This window comes from Canis aureus, chromosome 37 (assembly GCF_053574225.1).
Source record: "Canis aureus isolate CA01 chromosome 37, VMU_Caureus_v.1.0, whole genome shotgun sequence".
NCBI lineage: Eukaryota > Metazoa > Chordata > Mammalia > Carnivora > Canidae > Canis > Canis aureus.
Window position 1 is genome coordinate 20,153,646 of NC_135647.1, and position 27,571 is coordinate 20,181,216.

The 27,571-nt window shown below is 39.0% G+C and overlaps 2 long non-coding RNA genes across 5 annotated transcripts in view; both read right to left on the reverse strand.

The window, feature by feature from the left end:
* Positions 1-18,164, reverse strand: part of LOC144306421 (uncharacterized) — a 36,827-nt gene extending 18,663 nt beyond the window's left edge. For 2 of the 4 annotated variants that reach the window (XR_013373536.1, XR_013373535.1), the window contains exons 1-2: positions 17,608-18,164; positions 7,201-7,372 (exon numbers count right to left, since the gene is read on the reverse strand). This is a non-coding gene — a long non-coding RNA (uncharacterized LOC144306421). The other 2 variants (XR_013373538.1, XR_013373537.1) reach the window with 2 other exon arrangements.
* A 625-nt stretch (positions 18,165-18,789) lies between these two features.
* Positions 18,790-27,571, reverse strand: part of LOC144306422 (uncharacterized) — a 68,455-nt gene continuing 59,673 nt past the window's right edge. The window contains exon 3 of the long non-coding RNA XR_013373539.1: positions 18,790-21,255. This is a non-coding gene — a long non-coding RNA (uncharacterized LOC144306422). The remainder of the gene's footprint in view (positions 21,256-27,571) is intronic.

The following is a 27,571-nucleotide window of genomic DNA, read 5'->3' on the forward strand; positions in this document are numbered from 1 at the left end:
GTTCCACAGCCCTTGAAATTGGAAAATACTTTCCCTTCTCTTGATTTCAGTGAACTATGAGTGACTCAGACTTTCAGTGACCAGCACTCTATTGAGAGGATCCCTAGCAGGCAGCCTACTTCATTCTTTGAGGTTCCAGAATCTGTCTTGCCAAGCAACTTGAAAAGGCTTTCCCTTTGACCAGACTGGGAGACTCTAAGTTCACTCCTCTGGGCCATTCTAAGGAAAATTATTGTATTATATTATATTAATTATATTATATTATATTATATTATATTTATTATATTATATATGTTTTACGAGAGCATGCATATGCAGGGATGGAGGGGCAGAAGGAGAGGGATATAGAGAATCTCAAGAAGGTTCCATGTTGAACCATGTTGAGTGTGGAACCTGACTAAGAGCTCAATCTCATGACCCTGAGATCATGACCTGGGCTTGAAATCAAGAGTCAGACGCCTAATCAACTGAGCCATCCAGGTGGAAAATATTTTAGAATAGAAAGATGGTTGTGGTGGTTTGAATACTTTCCTAAAGTGATTTCCTTCTGAATGCCTCCAACTTTACCCCCATTGCCACGTCAGATGGCTTCCCAGGCTAATGTCATTAATTCTCCAATGTGACTGCAGGTAACAATCAGCCTAGGCAGAAAAAAATGTGTCAAAAACACCAAAAAAACCCCCATGTTTTGACATCCTTATATTCTCATATTCCCAGAGCTGTACCTCTTGACTACGTGTTCTAGAAGGCATCTGTAAATTGGGACACTGACAATATCTATTCTAATTGAATATCTTTCTTTAGCATATTGTGAAGAAATAAGGCTCAGAGTCCTTTCCCTCTTTTCTCTCTCATTTGTAGGAGTGGAATTGTGACAAAGCATTTTTGTTTAAAAGATTAATTTTCTACTGCCAAAAGTGGAGTGTTTACCCAATGCACTCGGGTGCTGGCAGCCTCTGGGAGCCCTGTGCTAAGGGCTCATTGTTTTGCTCATTCTCTCGGCAATCAAACTGGTGTGTCAGATGTGACAAGAGCACCCAACACCAAGAAAAGGACAGTAATTGCTTTGCTGAAGAAAAAATAAAATGGACTTGCCTTCCCTATATAGCTTGTCCTCCTGGAAGCTACAAAAAAACTTCTAGTTTATTTTCCTGGATAATTGATGTGTTCTTCATTTGGCTTTTAGAAAAATACAGAAACCAATGTTTGAAAGATAAAATTATTTTGTTTTCCACTGTGTGAAGATGGGATTTTCCCATGGCACACTTCTTCATCCCAGGAGCTAATGGCATAAGTTAAGTCAGGGAAATACCTCATCCAAGCATCGCATACTATGGAGTGACAGGAGCCCAGGGTCTGGTGATTTTGTTGGCTGCTGGTGGCTCTGACGCTCCCTTAGGAGATGATGTGTAGTGTGTGGGCAGATTTGGACTTCACGGCTTTAAAAAATCCCCCTTAACGTGGAGGTTCCTGAAACCCAGGAGATTTTCCATCTGTCTCCTTTGCAGGATTCGTGTTGGGGAGAGGCACCATCATACAGACATTTTGGATTCCCAGAATCACATTTTGAAAACTCTGTTTAATAAAACATGGATTTAACTCTCCCAGTTAATTTGTGTCTCTTGTTCATTTTTAAGAGAAATAAAATCCCCAGGCTTCTACATTACTGAAATCAAAGTCATAAAGATGTTACTTTCTAAGTATCAAATTTTGTTAAGAGAGTCATTCTTCAAGAAGACTTCTTAAAGAAGAAAATTTTAAGAAGAATATTTTAATGAGTGGCAAATGGAGGTTCAATCCTGTCTGTGACCATGAACTTGGAGTGTACTCTGAAATTAACTATGGGGGGAAAAAAAGGAAAAAATGTTCAGATAGCCTCTTGGTTCTTTTCAGCCCTTTCATGGGACTCTGATTCCTTTCTAGGTGCAAGTCATTCATCTACCAGTGCTCAAAGGCGGGTCACCCTGGTGGTTTCAAGTAGAACCTCTCTTTTCAGAATATGGTCTCTTTATAATTTTTTCAAGCTGATCTGTCATTATTGGCTTTGTAAGAGAGCATATTTGGAAGGACTTAGTCTGGAGAATTCATTTCTTCACTACTTCCCATAGAATCCTAAATTTATACACTCCTCTAACTCAATCAGGTCTTTGCTTTACCCACCTTTATAATTTGAAAATATATAGTTTAGGTTTTTTTTTCTTCAATGACTTCCAAAATCTTGCCAATTTTGGCCTGTCTCAGTTCAGTGATAAGACATATGCAGCTGGCACAGCTCGTTTAACCAGACAAATGAAGTGCTTTTCTTAGAATTGAGCAGACACTCTGATGCAAGTTCTAAAATCTGAAGATCCTGCCCACTCCATTCAAAACCCAAATGATCAGCCAAGCAAAAGGTTCCTCTTTAGCCAACAAAGAATCCAAATACTTTTCATCCAGTAAGTCGAAAGCACAGACTGAGGCAGCACTGTTTACATGGGTGAGCAATGACTTACTCCAAATCACCAAGTTAAGCCATGGCTTCCGCAATTTATAATTTTTTTTTATATCATTTCCCTAGTAATGAGATACTGTTCCTGCGAATGCTGCCAAGGGCCAGGCATTATAGGCATTCATTTTATCTTTTTGTGGACATGAAAGCAGTGATCTCATTCTGTATCATAAACCCTGTTATCTGCAGCCAGTGTGTCCTGTGTTTCTAGAGGCCCAAAGAGTGCACCGGCTGTACCCTTAGTAGTCCTGGAAAAAAAAAAAAAAGGCTAGTTTCAGATTCTATGCAAATGTAGGCAGTAAACTTTACTTCTTCCCAGATTCCCAAGTCTCTGCTCCATGAGAGCACAGAATTTCATAGCACAGTTTGACCATCTTCTCCTCTGATATGTTTTTTTCCAATCTTCCAAATTGAGCTCAGTGCCTCTTCCAACCCTCCAGTATGTGCATATTGTAATTGTCAGTTTATGCCCCTACCCCTCCCTGTAGACTGTGATCTTAGTGTCTTTAACACCTGTAGTAATGGGCAGCCCGGGTGGCTCAGCAGTTTAGCGCCGCCTTCAGCCCAGGGCTTGATCCTGGAGACCTGAGATCGAGTCCCATGTCGGGCTCCCTGCATGGAGCCTGCTTCTTCCCTTGCCTGTGTCTCTGCCTCTCTATCTCTTTCTCTTTCTGTGTCTCTCATGAATAAATAAATAAAATCTTAAAAAAAAAACCCACTGGTAGTAGTGCCTAGCTCTTAAAGGCCCTCCCAAGGTTTTGTTGAATGAATGAATAGAAGTCTGTTGGATAGCCATGCCAGTGAAATGTGGCTCTCATCAGCCTTTTGCCTGATTGTATTAGGCCTTTCTTTCCTTGCAGTGGGACATTCAGGCTGCTTGTCCATGATGGCTGGCCCACATGTGTTCTCCACTGACATCCTGATATAATATCTTGAGCAGAGTCACCTGAGAGTCCACTTGGGAAACAGCCATATCTGGAGTCCTAGGGGCCAGCCAGTCTGTTCCCAGTCATTAGTGTATGACCTTGCACTATCAAATCATGGACAGAGTTGCATCTCCACCTGTCCTGGCTTTGGGGACCAAGCAGACCTCTGTTCTCTGGGTCATTAAAAGAGTGTGAGTAACCATATGACTATGGGACATAAACATTTTCAGTAGCCAGTCCTAGAAGTCAAAACATGGGAATGTTTGTGTCATACTCAGTAATAAACCTCAGAGGACCCATGGCCAAGGCAATCTGACTAACTCAATGGGTCCAGATTTTGAGCTCTGTGCCCTAACTTAGAGCCACAAAACCATCCTGGTTGCTAACAGATGCTATGTGGTAATAAACACAAGTAGAAGTCTTTTTAATTAAGAAATGGGAGTAGGAGGGTATATTGCAAAGGTTTGATATATATTAAAGTGTTCCTGATTTCCTGAACTGAAGGGCAGTTTGTCCTTTAAATCAACTAGGTTGTCATTTCAGCGCTTGTCCAGAAGGAAAAGCTATTTTGGGGGGCGGGGGGGCATCGATCTAGGTCAGTCTAATTTCTGTTGATTTGATCCTCAGCCTAATGATATTTTTTTCTTCTTCTGAGTTTCTATCCCCTATACCTGCAGAGGTAAAGCTTAATCCACAGCCTTACAAAGTGGAGTCAATGACATTAAGTGTTCAGGTTCCCAGTGGGATTCTTTTTTTTTTTTTTTCTCCCCAGTGGGATTCCTAAGAAGCAAAGAAGGAGGTGACTTTAAACTGTTCCCTTTAGTAAAGAAAGGCATTTTCTGTTCAAAGTACTTATTTAATTTACCTGTACATGGATTTCTGCATTTGTTTATGCCATGTATTTACTTAGCTCAGATATCTATTTATTTTTCAAGAGACATCTGTGTAGTATGTACCGTTGTCAAACCCGTAATTTAGATTTACTGTTTAATCTACTGTTTCAGAATTTAATACCAAATGCCAGAGCCTCTGAGAAAGCAACTAGTGTGTCCTGCTTAGATTTTAGGAGATCTTTGATCTTACCACCCTTTCCTTTCTCCCTCAGCCCTTCCATAAAAATCCTGCTTGCCTTGTCACTAACATTGGTTTGCATTTTTTATTTCCTTATTATCTTTTTTCCCATTAAAAAAGTAACTTATGTATATTGTAGAAGTTGTAAAATCCAAAAAGGTGGGGGAAAAAGGAGAAAAGGGAAAATTATCCAGTTTTTCTAAAAGAGCTGCTATGAACATTTTGATGTAACTCTTCTCTTTTCTGCTGCTTAAAAACTTAGTCTTATTATACATATTATATTAACATATTATACAGACCCCTCTATATCTCAGTTTAACTTAAGGTTATAACATAAGCATCTCTTCTCCTTCTTGTAAACTATTCATGTTACTTTAGTGGAGACATACTACTTCATTATATTGGTATAACATTGTTTACTTAAGTAATCTCCTTTTGTTTAAATTTATCTATTTTCCTTGCTATTATAAACAATGCTGTCATAAACATCTTGTGGATGGAGGCTTTATGTAGTTCAGATTTCTTTTTTAAGAAACAATTCCCTGAAACATAATTACTGAGTCAAACACGTATAGCTATTTTCAGACTATTAACATACTGCCAAATCACTTTCCAAAAAGGTTTTGTCAATGTAGACTTTTTTTTCTAGCAATGTATCAGAATGTCTAGTGTAGCCATGTAAGCTCTTTTTTTTTAAATTTAATTTTATTTTGGTAAGAACATAACATGAGGATATGTGATATGTAACATGAGGATATGTGATAACATGAGGATATGTGATATGTCCCTCTTGATGTATTTTTAAGGGTACAATACAGTACCGGTAACTACAGGCACAATGTCGTACAGCACCTATGTTGTGGTCATTTGTGATGGCAATCCTAGGACACCAATACACAGGGTAAATTCAAATAACACCCACTGGGGAGTGTACATTTATATGAAATTAGCATGTCATGGTCAAGCAGAGTTTGTATTATTTAAAGTCACTGAGATCTACTAGGAACCCTAAACAGAATCACGGGTAGTTTCAGAGTGATCTTCCTAGGTGACATGTGATATCAGGGAACTGATAGAGAGACCCAAGCCACCTGCTATGTTCCTGCCTATCCTTCCCACCCACCCCCACCCCATCCCCATGAGCTTCTTGATGGATCTCTGCTCTAATTGGCCATTGGTAACAGGGTCTCATTTCCATGTCCACTCCACTGCTAGACTGTAATGATGATTGATTCACATAGCAAATGGCCTAAAGTGGCCCTCACAGCCTTATTATTGCAGATACAATTACCACTAGGCTGAGCTTGCTGCTACAGTGTCTGATAATGGACTCTAATTTGCCAGTGGGGTTTGTGATTCTTTGTTCCCAGACAGAGATCCATTTCTAAACTGGAGAGTAATTCATAAATATTTTTTCTCTCTAGTCATGAGGGAAGGCCAGATCTAATTGCATGTTGAAAGATAGTTCTATCTAGAGGCCACTGAGGGAGAATGTGGGCTTAGGCCTGGGGCAGGGGTCACTGATCCAGGCTGCTCATTTTACAGAAAAACCTACTGAGGCCCAGAGAGGTGATGTGACTTATTCAAAGTCACACAGCTGGCACTTTATGTTCTCTAACACTGCCTCCCTTGCTCTCTGAGTTGGGGAATAGCCAAGAAAAGGGTGGTTCTAGCAGCATTTTTAGATTTGCCCAGCTTGACTTCTGCTTATTTGAAATAATGGTAGGAATTTTAAAAAAATAATATATTTTTGTTTCTATTGTACTATAATGTTGGAAACTCATTGATGAGAATTAAGAAATATAGGAAAATCAAAGAAAAAAGAAAAATTCACTATCATTTTTTCACAAGTTAGGATGTCTTATTCATTTACAATTTTTATCTGTATATGTATAAATTTTTTATTTTGGACAAATTTGAGATCATATTGTATATCTAGTCCCCCCCGCCCCAATCAATAGAGGGCTCTTACTGCATCTTAAAAAATCACAAGTAGGTCTTAAGACTCATCTGGCATCTTGTTCTTTCTGTAGCTGGACAGCTCTTAGATCTTATTCATCAGTCTGCTGAACTGTTCCTTTTTCAGAGGCATAGATGCCATCCAAAAATTTTCTCTTAGCCTTGTTTGTAACTGTTGTGGCTTCCTGAATCAAGATAAGTTTAATGTTATTTTCTTCAAGAATTAACTTACTTTTTCTGGACTTGAGACACTGGACAAGTGATGCCTAGCCTCATCTGAACCCTGTAGATGTATTTTTTGCCTGGGAAATTTCAGATTTCAACAAGAAACACTTTATCCTGAACAATGACCTTGATGGGGAAGTGAGCATGTGCAAACCTCATTCAGTAACAGAAGCCTATATAAAGTTCCACCTTTGTTCTGTTTTTTTTCTGCATATTGCAGGTTGGGTGCTTTTTCATGTGATGAAATATCATGTTATATCTTCAAAAACAGAATTACATAGTATTAAGCAATGAATATTTAGAAGCTATTTAAATATTTTTGCTCTTAGACATTTTTCAGTTTGTGCAATTATAAATAATTGTCGTATTTTAACTTGTGCATATGTATTTAAGATTACTTCTGATCATTTCTTTATAATTAACACTTAGAATTTGATTAAAAGAATATGAGTATTTTTTAAAATCTTAAACTATGCTTATTACTAAATTACATGGCTTCTGATTAGGGTAAAAATTGAAAGTTGGACTTACCATCAGAAAATCCAGGTTCTGGGCAGCCCAGGTGGCTCAACAGTTTAGTGCCGCCTTCAGCCCAGGGCCTGATCCTGGAGACCTGGGATCGAGTCCCACGTCGGGTTCCCTGCACGGAGCCTGCTTTTCCCTCTGCCTCTCTCTCTCTGTGTCTCTCATGAATAAATAAAATCTTTAAAAAAGAAAAAAAAGAAAGAAAATCCAGGTTCAAATACCAAGTTTGCCACTTTGTTAGCTGTACGATCACAGGCAAATTCTCCTGTTTCTTAACCTAATGTGTAAAATAACAACAATAGTTAGCTAATTAGGTTATTATGAGAATTAAATAAAATAAATATTAAAATGGTTAGCACAGTGGCTAAAAACTTAGCAGATCCTCAACAAATATTCATTGTTGTTTTTTTGAACTTTCATCACCAGTAATAAGCTAAGAACCAGAATCTTCTAGGGAAAGATAAAAAATTTTAATTTTCCAAATAAGTGGTTATTGATGAAGGGTTCAAGCATATAGATACATTCAGTGCAAAGCCCCTAAGAAAGCTGTTCTCAAGTGCTAATGCAATGAAGATGGAAGGATTGGGCTCAAATGACAGAGTCAGATCCAGCACTTTGAAGATGTCAATCTCTTCCTGTAGAGGATAATTTGGCAGGTTACATTGCTGTCAAAAAAGAAGGATTCACTAAACTTAACAGCCAGCTGCACACAAGTTTATCTGCAGTCTCTGCCTGAGAGAGGAAGATGAGAGAATGGTTATGTATGGGGGTTAAGGGAATAAAGCTCTGACTCTAGATCCTTCCCTAAATCCTTCGATTCCCAAAGGCTACAAAGGAGGTTGAGCTGAGGCAATGTGGGGAAGTGAGCTAAAATCAAACAAACACAAGCTTTGAATCACCAAACTTGGAGACAAATCCAAACTCTGACACTTGCTAGATATGCAACTTTGGACAAATCACTTCACAGTGACCTCTCTGCCTCTATTTCCTACTCTTTCAAGGGATGCTAATGCAGCCTACTTAGCTAGGTTTTTTCCAGGCCAAAAGAAAATGAATATAAGATGGAAAAACATGTAATATTGGACAATTTATTACCTGACCTTAGTCTTATTTTCTCCATTCATAAAATGGGAAAAATAATAATTGTACTTAAGCTGCAATATTGTCATGGGAATGATTGAAAAAAAATATATGTGAAAAGTCTGAGTAATCTCTGCAGTGCTATGGAAAAATCAGGATTTGGGGGAGGGGAGGAGAATCTTCACCTCCAAGCATGGGAAAATGAGGACAGCAACTTTTCAAGCTCTGTGGATCTGGGGCTGGGAGCTTACTCCTGTGCCTCAGCCAGTGGCCAAGCGTCTTCATTTTGTGTACCACTTGCTTAGGCATTGCCCTGTGGTCACTGTTTCCTCAGTGCCAAGATAATTCAGATGTTTTGTGTTACAAAAATCACTCACATCCAGATTTAGGCATATCCTACAGAGTCGGTTTGGGATAATCACTGTTTGTTTCCCAACCAGGGCTGAAATTCCTGTGGTCTGCTTCCAAGGTGAAGGCCTGATTATAGTAGTCAGTAACCACCTTGCAGAGAGGAGGAGGATGGGCAGTGTTTCAGTGTATAAGTTATGAACCTCAAGCACTAGACCAGCCTCCCTCTGGCATCTTGTTGGTCCTAGATCCATCTGGCAGGATTTGAAGTTTCAGGAAGAAGCAGTGTTTTTACGTCCAGGGTGCTACCCACCCAGCCACCTGCACAATACAATCCCTTCTGTCTGAAGCTTGTCCTGTGCAACCATCATCATGTACCTATAAGACTATGGCCAGGGCAAGGATGAGGGAGCAGGTAACGGGAATGGTACGAGCAGGTAATGGGAAGCCAAATGCCATTAATCACATGATTTTGAGCTGTTTAAGTTAAACATGAAAAACATAGGAAACTAGGACATTGGACATTAGGACTGACAGAAAGATTAGCCCTCTTTCTTACATTTGATTCCTGTGTAATGTTCCTGTCAAGCCCAAATGTATTCAACTCATTGTTATTTATAATAAAAATTAATAAAGCCTGCAGATATTTAGACTTTTCATCATGGGACCCACTATTAAAAAGAGAGCCCAATGGCAACAAAAGATGATCTTACCAAAGTTATTATTGATTGGGGAGGATACAAAGGGAGATATAAAATAATTGTATTTCACAAACTTTTCTTTGATGATCTGATCAGAGAAAGTTGTGAGTTGGTGAATTGCCCATCCTTGAGAGTCACTCAGCAAATCCTTCATGGGAACCTGGCATGTAGTTATGATTGCTAGTGGTTGGAGCCCTCCTGGGAGTGGAGGTGCAGGAAATGGAGGGGATGGCTTTGAAAGGTGGCATGGAGGTATAATAAATGGAAGGATGTGGTCTCAAAGGGATGAGGGAAAAGGAGCCTTGGGTTATTCCTCAGTTGTAGCATACACGACTGATTAAGTAGTGGGGAGGTGATATTCCCAGGAGGAATAGATGCAGAAAGAAGAGCAGCTTCACAGGGGCCATAGAGGGGGGGTGGTAAGTACTCATCTGGTCTGAGTGTCTGAGTCCTTTCCCTATGAGGAAGGCATTGAGAGTAGTGGATGCACAGTGATGTACATTTTATCCAAAATTATAGAGCAGGAAACCAGTAGTTAGAGTTGTTGTATTCTTCAGTAGTGCCAGGGGTCAAATATGGGAGAGAAAGCCTCATTTATTACAGTGAAACTCAGAGAATTGGAACCAGAGTATGGGCTGTGTATCCATTAGCCACTTTGTATAACAAATCACCCCAAAACTTAGTGGGTTAAAATAATAACCATTTCTTATTTCTTGTGAATCCATGGGGCAGCTGAACATCTCCACCAATTAGGACCAGACTTGGCTGATCCTGGCTGGACTCATTCCTGTGTCTATAGCTATGTGGGAAGTTTGGATGGGAGGTGGTTGGTCTGGGTAGCTTCAGCTGGAATAATTCAGTCCTGTTCCATGTTGTCTTTCATCTTGCAGAAGCTTATTCTCATAGTAGATGGGGGGTTTCAAGAGTGAGCAAAAGCATGCAAGTCCTCTTGAGATTTAGGCTTGCACACTGTCATTTCTGCTGCAAAGGCAGTCTCAAGACCAGTCCTGATTCAGGGAGTGAGGGACTAAACTTCATTTCTTGATGGGAGAAATTGCAAAGTCCCGCTGCAAAGAATATGAATACAAGGAGAGGTAGAGAATTGGGGGCATTTTCAGAAAAAATCAACTCCATATGAAGTCCTGAGACCAGGAAAGCTAAGGAGGGCAGAGGTAGAGCAAAAAGAATATTCATACTGATAGTGGCTTTCTATAAGGTCCAGTGCAGTTTTGTGAAGTCATTTAAAGAGTTTGAAACAAAGTGAACACTTGGTAAAAGAGGCGTAATGTGGAGGAAAAGTTGGCATGAACTTAGGGGAAAGGCCTGCTCATTTTGTTTTCCAAGCACTTCTGTTGTAGGGGGCACATTTCTTTAGTTGAAAGCTTTGGACCCTGTAAAAATGTGACTCACTCAAAGATAGGCAACACTGTAGTGTTGTGAATTTATGAAGGAGTTTTGAATCTTTTCTTGAGAGTCAGTTTGTCAGTAGAGAATAAGGAGGCAGTTGGCATTTGGAGGTAAAGCCTCACCCCTATCACTGTTCTGCAAGGAAGCTCACTCTCCTTATGTGAAGCCAATAGAAATGTCATTTGCTGTTTGGTGTCTGCACACTGAATAACTGAATGTGAATCAGCAATGTTGTGCAACTTTTAGAAAAACCAAGGAGTGTCCAAGGAAGGAATAAGGAGTGAAGAATTTAGCAACCCGAGGCAGACTCCCATGGTTTCCAAATTAGCCAGAAATTACCAAAATGTTCTGTTGGCCCCTGGTCATTGCGTAATGGTGTCATAGAGATTGTACAGAATCCAGGAAGTGAAGGTGGGAAGGTGGGAATAAGGTAGGAGAAAAAAGGCTCATAGAAGAATCAAGGATTTGAGCAACTAAACTAAAAGAAGGAGGAACTGGAGAGAGACCAGTGTTATGATTTGTGATACTTTAAAAAGAAGTCATGGGTGATAAAATGGGCCCCATATCTTTTGAGGAAAACAGAAAGAAAGGAGAATAAATGTAACACACGATATTAAGGTTGGATTTAAAGGGAGAATGTACTGAGTGACTTTTCTTAAATACCACTGGATTAGCTTTTAGGAAGAAATAGGCTGACTACAGAATAAGAGCAGCATGTCAATATTAACGTTGCTTAGCACAAATGTTACTTATGGAGCTACTGTATAAATAACTGAACTTCTCTCCTCCTCCCCCCCCCCCCCCCGCCCATGGGAGGGTCTTCAAAATGAGATAGCTGCTCTGGAGTGAAGGGCCCAGAGTAGGATTCACTGGCCTCGAGTTTCTTTCCAAGTCTTCCAAATGGAGGGCCAACATATTTTGTTGCGTCCCTGAGGTTTTTAGACTATTATGCCTTTGCTAAACACTCTTAGCTTTTATCTTGAGGATTTCTTCCTCATTTTGAATGCCAGGCAACAAGCGATCTCAATTGGTATTCACTTGGTCTTTGTGAACTCTTCCTTCTTTTATAGGAGTAGGGGGATGGTGGGCATCTAGATGTGGCCTCCCCCTAAAAATGCACATGCATGGGGCACTTGGGTGGTTCAGTTGGTTAAGCATCTGTCTTCAGCTCAGGTCATGATCCCAGAGTTCTGGGATTGAGTCCCAAGTTGGGCTCCTCACACAGCGGAGAGTCAGCTTCTTTCTCTCCCTCTGCCATTCCCCACCCCTTGTGCTCTCTGTCTCTTCAATCAATCAATCATCAATTAATCTTTTTTAAAAACGCACATGCAGTTCTCTGGAGTTCTCCACTAGAATTGGTTCCAACAACGCTAACTCATCTGTGTGATTTTGCTACTCACATACCACTTTGCCAAGGTGGCCTTCATCAGCTGTATCAGGAGCAGTGTGACTTGGGGACATAGGCTTGAGGTAGATCTGAATAAGATGCCTTGAGTAACAAACCCTGGAAGCAAAATCTGCTGGAAGTAGGGAATGCAGTTTAATTTCCTTATTTATAAGACAAATTGGGGCCCATGTAGAGTTGGGGGGCACACAGACTAGCGAGAATATTAGAAAAGAGCAGTGGTGTGTGCAGTGGATGAAGAGCAACTATGATTGCAGCCGAAAGAGAGGGAATGTGAGTGTAGATGAGTAAGATCAGTAGAAGCAAACGAAATCAAGTGCCATCTATCACCCTCTGTGCTATGTGGGCAAAAAGTCTGAATATGAAGGAGGGTGTAAACAAACAACTTCATGTTGAAAGGTGAGAAGCCCAATGACCTGTAGGCGGGACCTCAATGATGAGATTGCTTGGGTGTCTGAAACAAGTGATTCACCAGGGAGTTACAGCTGTTTACAGCTGACCCGTGTGTTAAATATTCATCACTCAGGGCTCTCTTGGGTGTGCAGTGAGATTTGTTCCAGTCCCCGCCAAGCAAAGCAGGAGTTTTTCTGTTTTATTGGAGAAGTAAAAAATAAGGAAACACATTTTTTCCTTCTCCTAAATTTCCAGTGTGTCTTTTGAGATTATTTACAGAGCTTGAATTAGTCAAAGAAAACTTCTGTTTATTTGACATCATCTTTTTCAGAGTGTATGTGTGGGGAAAGGTGGTGGTAGGGACAAGTAATTTCTGTTGAATGGGCTAAATTTCCCAGAGCTGTATGGTTTCTCTTGACTCTAGATGCCTTCATGAAGCCCCTTCAGAGGTGGGTGAAACCATTTGATATCTGTTTTACTTATTAGGTTCACGGGTGATGTCATGTTTGTTAATGGATACGAGGTGCAATACTACTATAAGTTGACCAAAATAAACAGAACTGATGGTTGCCTTTTTGAGTTTATCTGAAACATATCCACACCCTTGTGGGGATGGGTGAAATAGAAGAGGACACGTAGCATGATGAACATGGAGCAATGCAAAGAATGGTTGAATATATTGTACTCCTAGAAGCTAATATAACACTGTATATTAACATCACTGGAATCTAAAAAAAATAACAAAATAAAATAAATAAAATAAAATGCACGACAAAAGTAATTCAAGTCAGGACGGTTGAAAATAGAATTGTAAGTGTTCTAAGTTACCATTTAGGGAGGTTGTAAAAATAATCATTTATGTGAGAATATATTAACAGTATTCTAATTCTAATCTAACCAAAAAGATTACATTCCACACATTAAATATTTGTCACCGATAAACACTTTCACTTGAGCTGGTTCGATAGATCCCTTACAATAATTAATCAGTGATGATAACATATAACAGGCATTATGACTTTGAAGTTTATAATTTGTTTTTTACATTTCTATGAGATATGGGTTAGTGCCTTTAATAGAGTCTAAGAAAGCTCAACTGATTTGCTTAAATTCACATAGCTGCCGAATAGTAGGTGTGGGGTTTTTTTTTTTTTTTTTTTTTTTTTTGGTGCGGGGCTTTTTATGGAGACTTTTTAAATTGTAGGTTCATTGTTCTTTATTTCACATCCTAGCTAAGAAGAAACATTGAAAGAGGCAAAGTAAGGATGCTAAACCAGCAGCTGTTGAGGGACAAAGCTCCCAAGGAGTGGAGGTGGAGTGGACCTAGAAGCAGATTTTGCCTCCTTAACCAATCTTGCCTTCTATCAAGCATTGCACAGGAGGCGAGGTACATACCTCTGTTGTTCTGGAAGAGGAAGCTTTGAAGGCCTCATTGATTTTATGATTTTATTGGGCTTCTACTTCATACTAAGCTTTGATCTCATCGCTGAAGATAGATTGGGGGGCAAGGAAGACAAGCCCTAATGGAACTTTGGTATTGCAGTTATAAGAGGTAAGAGTTACTAATCCTTATGGATTAAATGCTTTGCTCTACAGTGCCCTCTTTGCCAGACAACGTCAAGACTGAATAGAAAACTCATTACAAGTGCAGGTTTACATCTCTACTTTCCCACTTATTTTTCCCCATAGAAAATATGACACAATAATAACCAGCTTATTGGTTTCTTTGAAAAATTAAGATAATGTAGGTGATGCATTTAGCACAATGCCTGACATACAGTCAGTATTCAGTAAATGCCTAGTGCTGTTATTATCACTATTACTTTAATATATGACACCCAGTGCAGTAGCATTAGGTTCCCCCAAGGGAAAATGCAAAGAGATGTGACGAAAAGAATTGTCAATAGAAAGACAACAGAGAATACCTTTCTGGTGAGGACTCTATCTTGCTGCAGTAGAGACAACAGAGTCTCGCATGGTATCAGCTCATCAGCTGTGGCAGAGGAAGCAAAATGCTCCAGAGTGACCCTCGTGCTGGGTCCATGTAATATTCAGGAAAGGTTTGTTAGAATGCATATGGCATGTCCAGCAATGTGCTGGCTGTTGAGGGTTAAAAATGAATATAGCACTTTCCCCACAGCTATAGTGATATAGCTGTGAAATATATTCTATTTTTTTTAAATAAAGATGCCCTGTTTTCTACGGTGGTAAGGCAAGGAGGATTGTCCAGTGAGTACCTGGAGGTCAACTGCCAGGCAATGAGCTCACCAGGATCAAGGTTTCCTGTTCTCCAATGGCAGAGCCTGTGCTCAACTCAGCTTTTCATGGGACCATGTCCCCTCCCTGCTCATGTAGCAGCCTGAATCCAATGTTGCAAAATGTCTCCAGGTGCACAAGCTGATGTTCTCAGCCTCCAGTTGGAACTTACAGGCAGATGGCCCATCTGCTTTTTCCTCAACTAAGGCTATTTTTGACTCTCTTCTCTATAAGAAGGTAGGAGGACAAGGCCCCTCCTCTGGAGCACAGATATGGAGTCCAACAGCATTACCCCACCCAAGCACAGCTCTTCCTGGGATGGTGAGAGATAGGGAACGAGGTACACGTTCATGCTGATCTTGGCATCTTTGTTCTCCCCATCCATAGCCTCTTCATGAGTCTTGAGGCTATTTACCTTTACTCATCACTCCATTACTGCTCACTAGATAGAATTTGTACAAATGAAAGTCAAAGCAAATACTAACAAGTGTCTATGAAAACTTGTAATAAGAAGCCATTGAAACCCCCCCATGTTCTAAGTTTGGCAACTCCCGATACAATAGGGAATTAGTAAATTCAGGTAAAAAAAAAAAAAAGTGAGACTATTCCAGTCCTACTTTCCAACTTAAATAAATATAAGCTTGGCACTTTAGAAACACCATCCTAGCCTGTGACTATGTCTCATTATCAGGCAAGGTTTCCTGCTTCTTTTACTGACTTCACTGGATTTGTTTTCCAACTTTGGATTATTGCCAGTATTATTTTTCACTTGTAAGTGTTCATTACTCTCAAATTATGTCATGAGTGTATATTTGATTTCCTTAGTGTATAAGAATCCAAAGGCCAAGATCTATGTCTTATTTATGTTGTACCTTTCAATGGTAGATTGTTAACAACTGATTATTTCTTTTTTAACTGAACTTCTATGGTTAGGATAAAAAAAATCTTTGGATATGTCCAAACTAAAAGTCTAGGGCATGGTGAAGAAATAAGTAAAACCACAAACTATATTTCTCTTTACCCATTGGTTTGCAAAGCAAATTTGTTGAAAGTATAAATTAGTTATTCTGTGGTTCTTCATATCTTAGTATGCTTAGACAGGCAACAAAGCCCATTATTTTTGGCTGATGTGTCCGTGCCTTAGCCTCACTGCATTTCATAAATCAGTTCTTTGGGTTGTAATTTGGAGGAGTTGCTAATAATGTGACCTATCACTATTGTGATGTGGTCTTCCAAATATATTCACTCTCCCTTCAACATTTTTATCAGGGACACATTTAAAGTAGGGGAAGATATTAGTGAAAACAGAAAATAGTTGTGACTATTCTAAAGTTCATGTCAGTATACATAGGGGGAAACATCTCTGATCTCTGGCTGGTATCCATTAGACATTCAAAGTATGTTTGAAACTCTCGGGTTGTACTTTGGCTAAAAAGACAGGCTCATCAAATGTTTTCACATGGTAATACCTCCAACTGAAACAGAAAGCCACCACTAAATAAACAAACAGCTCTGGAAATAGAATTGTACCACAAAGTACTTAACCAGTATGTATATATTTTTTTAATGATGTTATAGGTATCGTGAAACAATCACCTTATTAAAACTTAAGGAGTTTAAATGACATTTTGGAATCAAATACTAGTCTGTCAGTTTCCCAGAGATTTTTTTCCCCCTTGAATAATTGATTTAACCGAAAAAAAAAACTTGCATGCTGATTTTGATTGTATATTTTTTTATATCAACTCGTTTTTGGTACCTGAACTATTGTGTTTATGTGGAATCAGAAGCAGCCCAAGGTAAGACAATGATGTTACTGTTGGAAAAAGTAGGAGGGGAAGAAAGAGAGGGAAGAGAAATATTGAAAAAGAAGAAGGGAGGACAGGAATTGGTAAGTGCAGGTCACTGGTAGGGCTATAAAAGAATACAGAAGGGGGCAATTCAGTGGCTTAGTCAGTTAAGCCTCTGCCTTTGGCTCAGGTCATGATTCCAGCATCCTGGGATGGAGCCCAACGTAGGGCTCCCCTCTCAGTGGAGAGCTCACTTTTTCCTCTCCTTCTGCTACGTCCTCTGCTTGTTCACTCTCTCTCTCTCTCTCTCAAATAAAATTTAAGAAAATCTTAAAAAAAAAAAAGAATATGGAAGAGTGGGGAGAGAAAGACTAGTCTGGGGAAATTTTATTAGGCCTGTAGGAACAGGGCAATTATATCAAAACTAGTTCTGATGAGTAGCCCAGAGGCCCTTTGTTAGAAAGATAAGCACAGATGGCTTGTGTTTTTGTGAACAAAGGTCACACTTTCTTCGGGAGAAGCCACTAGGCAAATTTTGCAGGCGATGGTCTCTCTTGTAGCAGATGCTGTCACTGCTCCACCCACATCCTTTTGGTTCCTTTGCCATTTTCTTGCACCGTGTCCCCCATATGCTTTCACTCCGGACAACCTGCATGGGTGTCTGAGGACCATTGGTGTTGCTTGGGGTGTGAGGACACCTTCAACTTTGTTTCACCTGCACATTCTGGAAGCTATATGTGCTTGGCAACTTACATCCCTCTCCCATCCCCCAGAGCAGCCCTTGAGTGATGATGGTTGCAGCAGTTTGAATACACCAATTCTCCTGCCCCTGGACTCTGAGATGTGGTTGCGCTATCTCTACAGCTCCCCCTGCAGGACTGAGCCAAATTTACCCTCTGTGGGATAACTTTCTTCCCTTCCTTTTTCCTTTTCTTGTGCCACTACTGGTTGTTTTAAATATGCTCCCTAATACACCTTATGAAACTTTACTTTGGAATCTGCTTCTGGGATCCAATTACCTGCACCCAATTACCTGCAAGTCCAGATTATTCCAAAGACCACTGAAGCAATATTTCATTGTTTGATCCTCAGAGGAGACCCAGCAAGATGCAAGCTTTACTCTATGTGTGGATCTATTCTTACAATGAGAGAGGACATTCCCCTTCCATACAGTCTCCCTCTGCCCACACTTTTCTCTTCAAGAACTTGGCTTCTGCTGGAACACGCTAGCATCTGTCCTGACACAGATGAACCCCATCCTTGGAGACTCAGTTCTCACCATCTCCCTCCTCCTCCCAGTCTCTGCTGTGGTTGCTGAAGCTCAGCTCCATCTGGAAGTCTGACAGGCATTTTTCTCCAGAGCTGGGAGTTATTGCTGGGTGTGTTTGGGAATTGGCTCAATTCTAACAACTATCCCATCAACCACTGTCTGCCGATGTCACCTTTGCTTGGGTGGGTTGGAAATCACAAGGCAGGCATATTCACTCACAGCCTTGTGGTTTTAATAGACATTTATCACCCAACTCCAGATGAGTGTTAGAAGTAGAGTCAGGGGGTGTGTACTAAAATAGCACCTAGGTTTTTATAATTTTGAAGGAGGCAGCTAAGGCAGTGTTTTCTGGTTCCTTGTGATCCCATAATTGCTCTATGAAGTCATTGTGGCTCACCATATTCAGTGAATCAGTTCTTAGGATTCTAATTTAGAGGGGGCATGTTTTTCTTATTTTGAAATACTATGAAAAATGTGTCTGAATCTAATCATTTCTTCTCCCACACATATAAAAAGAGGACAGGAAATAACTCCTTTTCTCAAAGTTAGAAAATTGGAAGTGGTAATGACTATTTGTCCTTAGGAGGACTGTTCCAAGTGAATCGAGGCTGGAAAAAGCTCCCTGGCTGTTGAAACCACAGAATAGACAAATCAGAAATCCAGATGATTTTGTGATGGCTCTCATCAGGAGGCCAATTTGGGGGCATGTGGCAGAGATGGTACCAGGCTTCTCTTTGAAAAACCCTATAATGAGTGTTTGTTGAACTTGTACTATATGCCCATTAATATGGGGACCAATGCTAGTGGTGGTGGGGGTAAGTTAAACTGACTTTTATTGCCCTTCAGGAATACATTGTTTAAATATTATACTACATTATAAAACTCTGTTAATTTTGATCTCTTTGACCCAGAGATATTTTTAAAAGATTTTATTTATTCATTCATGAGAGACACACAGAGAAAGAGGCAGAGACACAGACAGAAGGAGGATGCAGGACTCAATCCCAGGACCCCGGGATCATGCCCTGAGCTGAAGGCAGATGCTCAGCCACTGAGTCACCCAGGTGCTACATGATCCAGAGATTTTATAGTGACATGAGAGATCTTCCTCAGATGGAAAACATGAGAGTTTTTAAATTTAAAATGCCGCCTTCTTGAAATCAGCTGTCTGATTGTACCAGAGATCCCCAAGTCAGCAGTCAACTGCTTCCTTCTCATTCTAGTAACAGAAAAATTGCAGTAAATCATGATTTTATGGGAGCTGTCACTCATATCTTTTCTGTACCTCTTATTTCTTGAAAGTTTCTTGTAGTTAAGCCAATTTTCAAAATACTTTGTTTTGACAATAAATTAATGGAAGTAAACATTTCTGACAGGCATTATAAACTGAAATTCATAACAGTTACATTTTTATCCCTAAGGGTAATTTTCATTAAATAATTATTGTAACAGAAATCACAAAGCTTGTTAAAAAATTAAACAGTACAAAAGTAAAAAGTAACCGGCCCTCTCAAACTCCACTTCTTAGATTTGATCTCAGCAATAGCATGTATATTTAACTAAATATTAAAGTGGAAATGGTATCTGAAGCATTGAGATAGGAGATTCCACAAGGAATTCCACAAGGATTCCATAAGGATTCCAAAGGAGATGGCCAAATAATAGTTATAAACTCATATACTTCCTATGTTGTATAAAGGGTTACCTTTTTTGGAGTTAAGTAAGATTTACCGAAAAGAGTTTTGGAGAGCACCATTGAGTTTTGTAAGTCTGCCCTTCAAAGTAGAGGCGCTTTCCCCTTTATTTTACATCCAAATGGAAGTTAATGAGACCGTGAGAGTTTTTAGGTACCCCTGAAATTTGTGGGCTTGCTGGGCCAATATCTGAGTTCAGTAAAAAAAAAAAAAATCTAATAGGTGGGAGATTGGCTGGACATAAGTTCTGAGTAAAGAAGAGATTGTTGCTGGTTGGGAATGGTCTATCTCTCCAGAGTTGCAAGAACTAAGGATGGATGAGTGTTTCCCATGGACTGGATACAGTTCATGTGAGAGGGAAAACCAATGTGGGGTCAGCTAAAGTCCAGTTAAAAGTTCCAGCTCAGCAGAAAGAATCAGAAGTGAATGGCCGAACTCCAGAGGCTAAAGGAGCTTCCAATGATAAGTGAGAACAGAGATGTGTCTGCTGGTCTAGCGGAAATAGAGGAGGAATTTCTTCAGGTATAGATGAAGGAATCTCTGAAGAACCCTTACAAGTGTTCATAAGAGATAAAAATCAGCTTAATCTTTTGTCAAAAGAGTACACTGCATCCATTCATGACAGTGTCAATCAAGTGAGAACATTCTTTGTCTCCCTTTCCTTTGTTCCCCTCCTGGGCTCCAACCCTGAAGGATCAGGGAGCTAAGGGAATGGAATAAGGAACCAGACAACCACCCCTTCTCAGTGATGATTTCCCATCCACAGCAGACCTGAGCTGGGGAAAAGGGAGAAACCTCAAATTTAAATCAAGTTTAGAGTGTTGTGTTTTTGTGAACAGAGGTCACAAAAACCAGTTGAATGATACATTATTACTAAATTGAGACTTTACTGTGACTTAAAATGACTGTAGGAATTTTTATTTTGTAAAAGTAACCAGAAGGTCATGCCCTGCCTAAGTTTGTATCCAGGATCAAAGGGAAAATGACTAACCTCACTAAATAAACATCTAGTGATAGAATACAGCTCAAAAGTCACGCTCTTTAACATGAGAATTATATAAATGCATATATGAGAGTCTATATACATAGACTTAAGACTTAAGACTAAGGTCATATTTATCAATACATGTGCTCAAGGACTAAAGATTCATTGGCATCTACTCAAGAACAGCAGTAATTTTTTACAAAGATTTTATTTATCTATTCATGAGAGACAGACAGAGAGAGTCAGAGACATGGGCAGAGGGAGAAGCAGGCTCTCTATGGGAAGGGAATCAGCCTCCCTACAAGGAGCCTGCTGCAGGACTTGATCCCAGGACCCCGGGATCATGACCCAAGCCAAAGGCAGACAGACACTCAACCACTGAGCCACCCGGGTGCCCCAACAGGAGCCATTTTAACCGAACTTTCTAAAAGCAGCAATAAGATGTCAAGGAATAAGTAAATGGACCCCTAAATCAATGCAAGAGATTCTTTTGAAATTACATATCATTATATTAATTGTGCTCATTTGCTCAGTCTTATTTTTCAGAGTAACTAACAACAGACAAAACTTTTAAAATCCTATAATTTAACCAATTAAAGTCCAATTCCTGTCACATCACCATCTGATTATGATGAAGAGTGCTCCACTATCTTGTAGCCATCTGAAGCAATGGTCTCCAACTTCTCCTTGGCAGGATCCAGTCTCATGGTCCCAGTCTAACTGCAAGCAGGGCTGAAAAGTACAGACAAATGGATGAATATTTGGTGAGCACTGACTGCCTCTGCCATTTACCATGTGCTCATCAATACTTATTGAGCAAATACTATATAAATTAGATGCCTTTTGGTAGGCAAAATCACAAACTTTAGAATTAGACACACCTGGGCATGAATTCCTACCACTTATTAGGTATTAATAATTAGCTAAGCTCTTAGCCGTGTCTACGTTTCCACAGATAAAGTACCTCCATAGAATTGTCATAAGTAGTAAAGAGGTAAGTCTTTAAAGATCTTGTTACAACAGTACCAAGCTGGTTCTCTTCTACCATTTTGCTGCAAGTCACTATGATAGGATTATATAAGATACAAAAATTTCTAAGAAATGATCTCCATCCTCAAAGAGCATGCAAACTCTGGAGATATCAGTAGCATGAATACACAAATAAAAGACATTATGAAAGTGTTAGTATTGATATAAATGAGAGAGTCAGTAAGAATTCAAGGGAAAAGACATCTTGCTATTGAAGACTTTGTGGGAGAGGTTGTAGTTGAACTTGGTTCTGAAGAATGGGAGGATTTCAAGATGACACCATTGGATTTGGAAATTCTGTGTGGACAGAATAATTTGAGTAAAGGTGCAAAGTCAAAAAATTTAAAGGACTATTTGGCAGATGAAAATAGACCAATTTTGGCAGCAAATGGGTGTTTAAAATAGGGTGCTGATGAAAAATAGTCTGAAAAAGTAGGCCAAGTGCATAGATGAAGGAGGGTCTTGAAAGTTAGCTGAAGGGGCTTGAATTTGATCTTGTATTTAATGGAGAATCATACAGGGTTTTAAGGAATAGAGTGATAGTATTGAAGCAGTGCATACAGAAAGAGGCATAATGTGATGACAGGTAATAACAAATGGTCCTCCATGCCACTCCCAAGGAAAGCAGGGAGGAGAGTAAAGAGAAAAAGAACCTTAGAGAATTTTTAATCCAACCTTGATAATTTGTGGATGAGAGAACTGAGATGAAGAAATTAAATGACTAGCTCAAGATTATTTAATGAAGCAGGAATAGGTACAAGATGTTTCTTTTTTTTCTTTAAGATTTTATTAATTAAAAAAATTTATTAATTTATTCATGAGAGACACAGAGAGAGAGGCAGAGACATAGGCAGAAGGAGAAGCAGGCTCCCTGTGGGGAACTGGATATGGGATTCGATTCCAGGACCCCAGGATCACGACCTGAGCCAAAGGCAGACACTCAACCACTGAGCCACACAGGCACCCCAGGTACAAGATGTTTCGATGTAACCACTTTGGTGCTTTCACTTTAGTGACTTCTTTTTAATATCCTGTCAATATTCTGTTAGTTCAGGGCAATTTGGGATTCTCAAGATGCCTTCTTGTCTTTCCTTACAGGAGGAAACTAGTCTGGATGCCCTTGACATGAGTGATAGATTTCTAACATTACCATGCATGATTATATTTTAGCCCACTCTGTATGTTTTTTTGACCACCTCGTATATGCCAGGCACTGTGCTGGGTATGCTGAGCACTATAAAGATGACAGTGGGATTTCTGCCCTCAAGTATAAGGGATAACTTAGACAAAGCATTTAAAAATGAATAGAGAAGGAATAGAATATTTTAGCTGGGGTTTCTGAAGAGGAAATGTAAGGAAAAAATGGCCTAAAGTTCATGTTTGTAGAGGAATGTATCTCTAGAATTGGATATTCACACACTATTCATACACCAGTAGTGTAGAGCAATCGACACCCCTCCAGTTGCTCTACTAAGCCTTTATCTACTTCACCTGTCTGGGCAAATTTGGTTCCTGGTAGCATACATGGGAGGATTGTAGGGGTATATGAAGAATACTTATTCACACACACACACACACACACACACACACAAACACACACACACTTCTCTCTAATCATTATAAATTAATTGCAGTGGAAATTTGTTCTTGTTTTCCTCAATTGTCCATCATCTAATTATCTTCCTTCCTGACCTTTGGACTCAGAGATTATTTAATACAAGATTTCAGGGTTGATTTTTTCCCTTATATCTTAGAAATTTATTAATGACCACATAGATAGTCCTCATTTTAAGGTCAGATGACCATCTAGTTATGCCCCAAAGGTGGGGAGGTAGGAGCAGATTAGACTATGGTAGATAATGGTACCATTTCAATGTTAATTACATTGTGGTTCTATAAGATACTTACCATTTTTAAGATGCAAATCCTGATTTAGTGGTAAATGGGCATTATATCTGCAACATTTGAATGGTTCAAAAAATATTAGATACACAGTTATAGATATATATAGATATATGATGTATAGAGAGACAGAGAGAGAGAGAGAGCAAATGCAGCTAAATGTTAACTTTTGGGGGCAGCTGGGTAGCTCAGTCCGTTGGGCATCCAACTCTTGCTTTTGACTCAGATCGTAATCTCAGGATTATGAGATCGAGGTCCCCATTGGACTCCATGCTCTACAAGGAGTCTGCTCAGGATTCTCTCTCTCCCTCTGCACCTCCCCCTACTCAAGCACACACTCTCTCTCTAAAATAAATAAACAAAACTAAATGTTAACTTTTGAGGGATCTGGGGAAAGGATAAAGGATATCTGGGAAATCTCTGACTTTTCCCACTAACTGTCTTTAAATATGAAATTGTCAAAATAAATATGATAAAAATGGATTTTACATCACCACCCAGTGAATGTACAAATATGTACATGTCCATTATTTATTCATTAAACTAAGTTTTAATGAATGCCAATCATATTCCATTCTAGGCAATGGATATACCTCAGTGATCAAAATGAACAAAATATCTTCCCAAGAAGCTTACATGTATATATACCACCCCTGTTAATGTATGTATGTGTGTATATGTATATGTCTATCTACATATACATATGTAAGAAGGAAACAAAACTTTTCTTTAAATTATACTTACTATTAGTAGTATATCATGATTTTTAAATTCTATGTCATTTAAAAAAATAAAGCCAATGAGGTAAAAAAAATTTGATTTCATGAACCATTAAGGGATCATAATCTTCAGTTTATAAAGCATAGCCCTGGATCAGAGATATAAAAGCATCAGCCAAAATCCCCTTGAATTTTAAGTGTTCATCCACAGCATCCCACTACACAAATTTGTGAATCCAGCCTAAACCTATCTTCTGGTCTCCATTTCTTCCTTTCCAACTGCAAACTTGCCATAGCCTCAGCCATTTCAGACTTGTTCAGTCCAAAATTAAACTCTTGATCTTTCTCTTAAGACTGTTCTTCCTCCAGGTTTCCCATTTCAGGAAATAGCACCTCAACCCACCCATTGCTCATCTTAGAAAGACTGAAGTCATCCTTAACACCTCCTTTTTCTTCACTCCCTACAACGATCAGTAACCAAGTCCTCTTGATTCTCTCTCCTAAATATATCTCAAATTCATTTTTTCTTCTTGTCTGACACTGTTTTAATCTAAATTCACTAGCATCTTTAACCTAAATTATTGTAATAATTTCCCAGTTGATCTCCCTATATCCAGTCTATTCCTATTTCAAGCCTTTACATGATAAAATTATCTTTTAAACTGAAAGGCAATTATGTCATAACTTTTTTTTATTTTCCCAATACTTGTAAGAGAGGCTAACACATCCTTAACAACGTATTAGTTAAGATTATGTTTAACCATGAAGGACAAAAAAAAAAAAAAAAACCCTAAAATCACAGCGGATTAATAGGATACAAATTTCTTCTCCCTCACATAAGAGAAATAAGAGATGGGCAGACCAGGGCTGACTTTGTATAACATGATACCTAAGACATGGACATTTTCTACCTTTAGCTGGTATTGCAACATGAGGCTCTTACTCACAGTCAAGAAGGCTGTTTAGTCTCCAGTCATTGTGTCCATCTTCTGGCTAACTGAAAGGAGGAAATTATTTTGACACTTTCTCCCTTAACAGACCATTCTGCTTACCTTGTGTTGTCCACAGTGTATCATACAACCTCTTAGCCATAAAGGAAGTAGGATATAGTCTTTTATTTTTTTAAAGTGGACATCTGGGTTTTATTTCTGGGTAATTTTGATGCTTCTCATTAAATTTCACCATTTGCATGAGAAGGGGAAGGATAGTAGAGAATGTGGTCATTCTATGTCCCACTGCAGAGGCATGAAAAGTGGTAAGGATATCTCGCTGTGATGAACAGGAAATGGCAAGGCAACCAGATGCCTTATGCCTTGCATAGCATTAGGGCCAACAGCCCTTTTCATCTGAGTTCACCTCCTCAAGGGGAGATCTCCATGGAAAGAGCATGACTGACAACATGGCGAGAAAACTCCTCAATCCCATTCATGGGGCAGATGATAAGACAGGCACTCTTCCCTCCCAAGTAACTCAGACTGATGCAGGGCCAGACGTGTCCACAGAAGGTAGCATGATTGAAAATAAAGGTGTGACACCTCTCTGACACATTGTAGGAGCCCTGGGTTTAGAGTCTTTTATCCAAGCAGATGATACTCAGCTAAAAAAATGGATATTAATAATTGGGTATTCATAATTAAAAGTTTGAAAATGAATATATAGGAACTATTATTAGTTTCTGGCCTTTGAAGTTCTACAAGACTTGGCCCTGACATACACTCCAGCCATGATGGGCATCTCCCTTCAGTGAGCAAACATTCTCCTATCTCTAGATCTTTGCACGTGTTGCTACCCTCCCGAAATACTTTTTTGTTTGTTTCCTTGGAAAGAACTTCTTTGACCTAAAAGACAAGGCAATAATTGCTTTCTAAACTCCTTAGACATTCTCTTCATAGTATTAATTCTGTTACATGTTTATTTATGTAAGCATTTGATTAATATTATTATGCTGTATTTGAAATTCTCCAGCATGAGTACTGAGGTATGTGTGTATAAACAGGTTAAACCTAACCTGTATCAACAATTTCGAGCTGACCAATAATCTTATAAATAAGCAAATTTAAACGACTCTATATCCACCGTGGAGGGTTGCCTTATTACATAAGGAATAATAGAAATAATAGAATAATAGAAATTTGACATATTTAAGATATTTGAGGGGTGGCTTGGTTAAACGTCTGACTCTTGATTTCAGGTCAGGTCATGATCTAGGGTTGTGGAATCAAGCCCCGTATTAGGATCTACACTCAGTAAGTAGTCTGCTTGAGATTCTCTCTCTCCATCTTCCTCTGCCTCTCTCCTCTGCACCATCTCTCTTTCTAAAGTAAATAAATCTTAAAAAAAAAAGATATATGATTGGTTGGGTGGAAGTTGGCAGACCCACTGCATTTGGAGGACCAAGAATTTTTAAAAAGGTAATCCCATTAAGTCTATTCCAGTGGTACTTATGGTCCAGAGCCCAGCTAGGGTATGGCATGTAGTAGGCATTCATTTTTTGAGTGAGTAGGTAATTTAACTTAGTGTTCACTGTAGAGGTGGCTAATATTAGAATAAAACTAAAAACCCAGTTGAGAGATAAAAAAATCTATATATATATATATATATATATTTTTTTTTTTTTTTTTTTTTTTTTTTTGCTGTTACCTTGCTGTCAAGTAGAATCAGGTGAGCATTAGTAAATGTCATAGATTATCAATGCCTTTATTATTATATAACTGACATAACAAAATTCATCACTTTAAAAGCCTATAATTTAATGGATTTTAGTATATTCACAGAGTTGCACAACTACAATATAATTTGGAACAATTTAATCATTCTCAAATGAAATCCCATACATGTTAGTAATCACTCCCTATCTCCTACTAATTTATTCTGTTCCTGTAGATTTGCCCATTCTGTACATTTCATATAAATAACCAACTTCTTTCACTTAGCGTGACATTTTAAAAGTTTATTCATGATGTAGCATGCGTTGCTACTTCATTTTTTTTTCTATTTCAAATACCATTCCATTGTTTGGAAATACTACATTTTGTTCACCTATTCATCAATTGATGAACATTTGGGTTATTTTTACTTTTTGGTAATTAAGAAAAATGCTATAAGAACATTTGTATGTAAGTCCTTATGTGGACGTATGCTTTCATTTCTCTTGGATATTGTATTAGTTTGCTGTCATTGACTACACAGTATCTTACTATCTTATTTAGTTCTAGAGGTCTGAAGTTCAAGAACAGTCTCACTGAGCTAAAATCAGGTGTTGGCCGGGTTGTTATCCTACTAGAGGCACCAGGAGAGCAGTTTCCAACTTCCAACCCACATTCTTTGGCTCCTTTTAACAATAGCATCACTCCCACTTCTGTTTCCAATGTCTTGTCTCCTTGTCTCTCCCTTCTGTT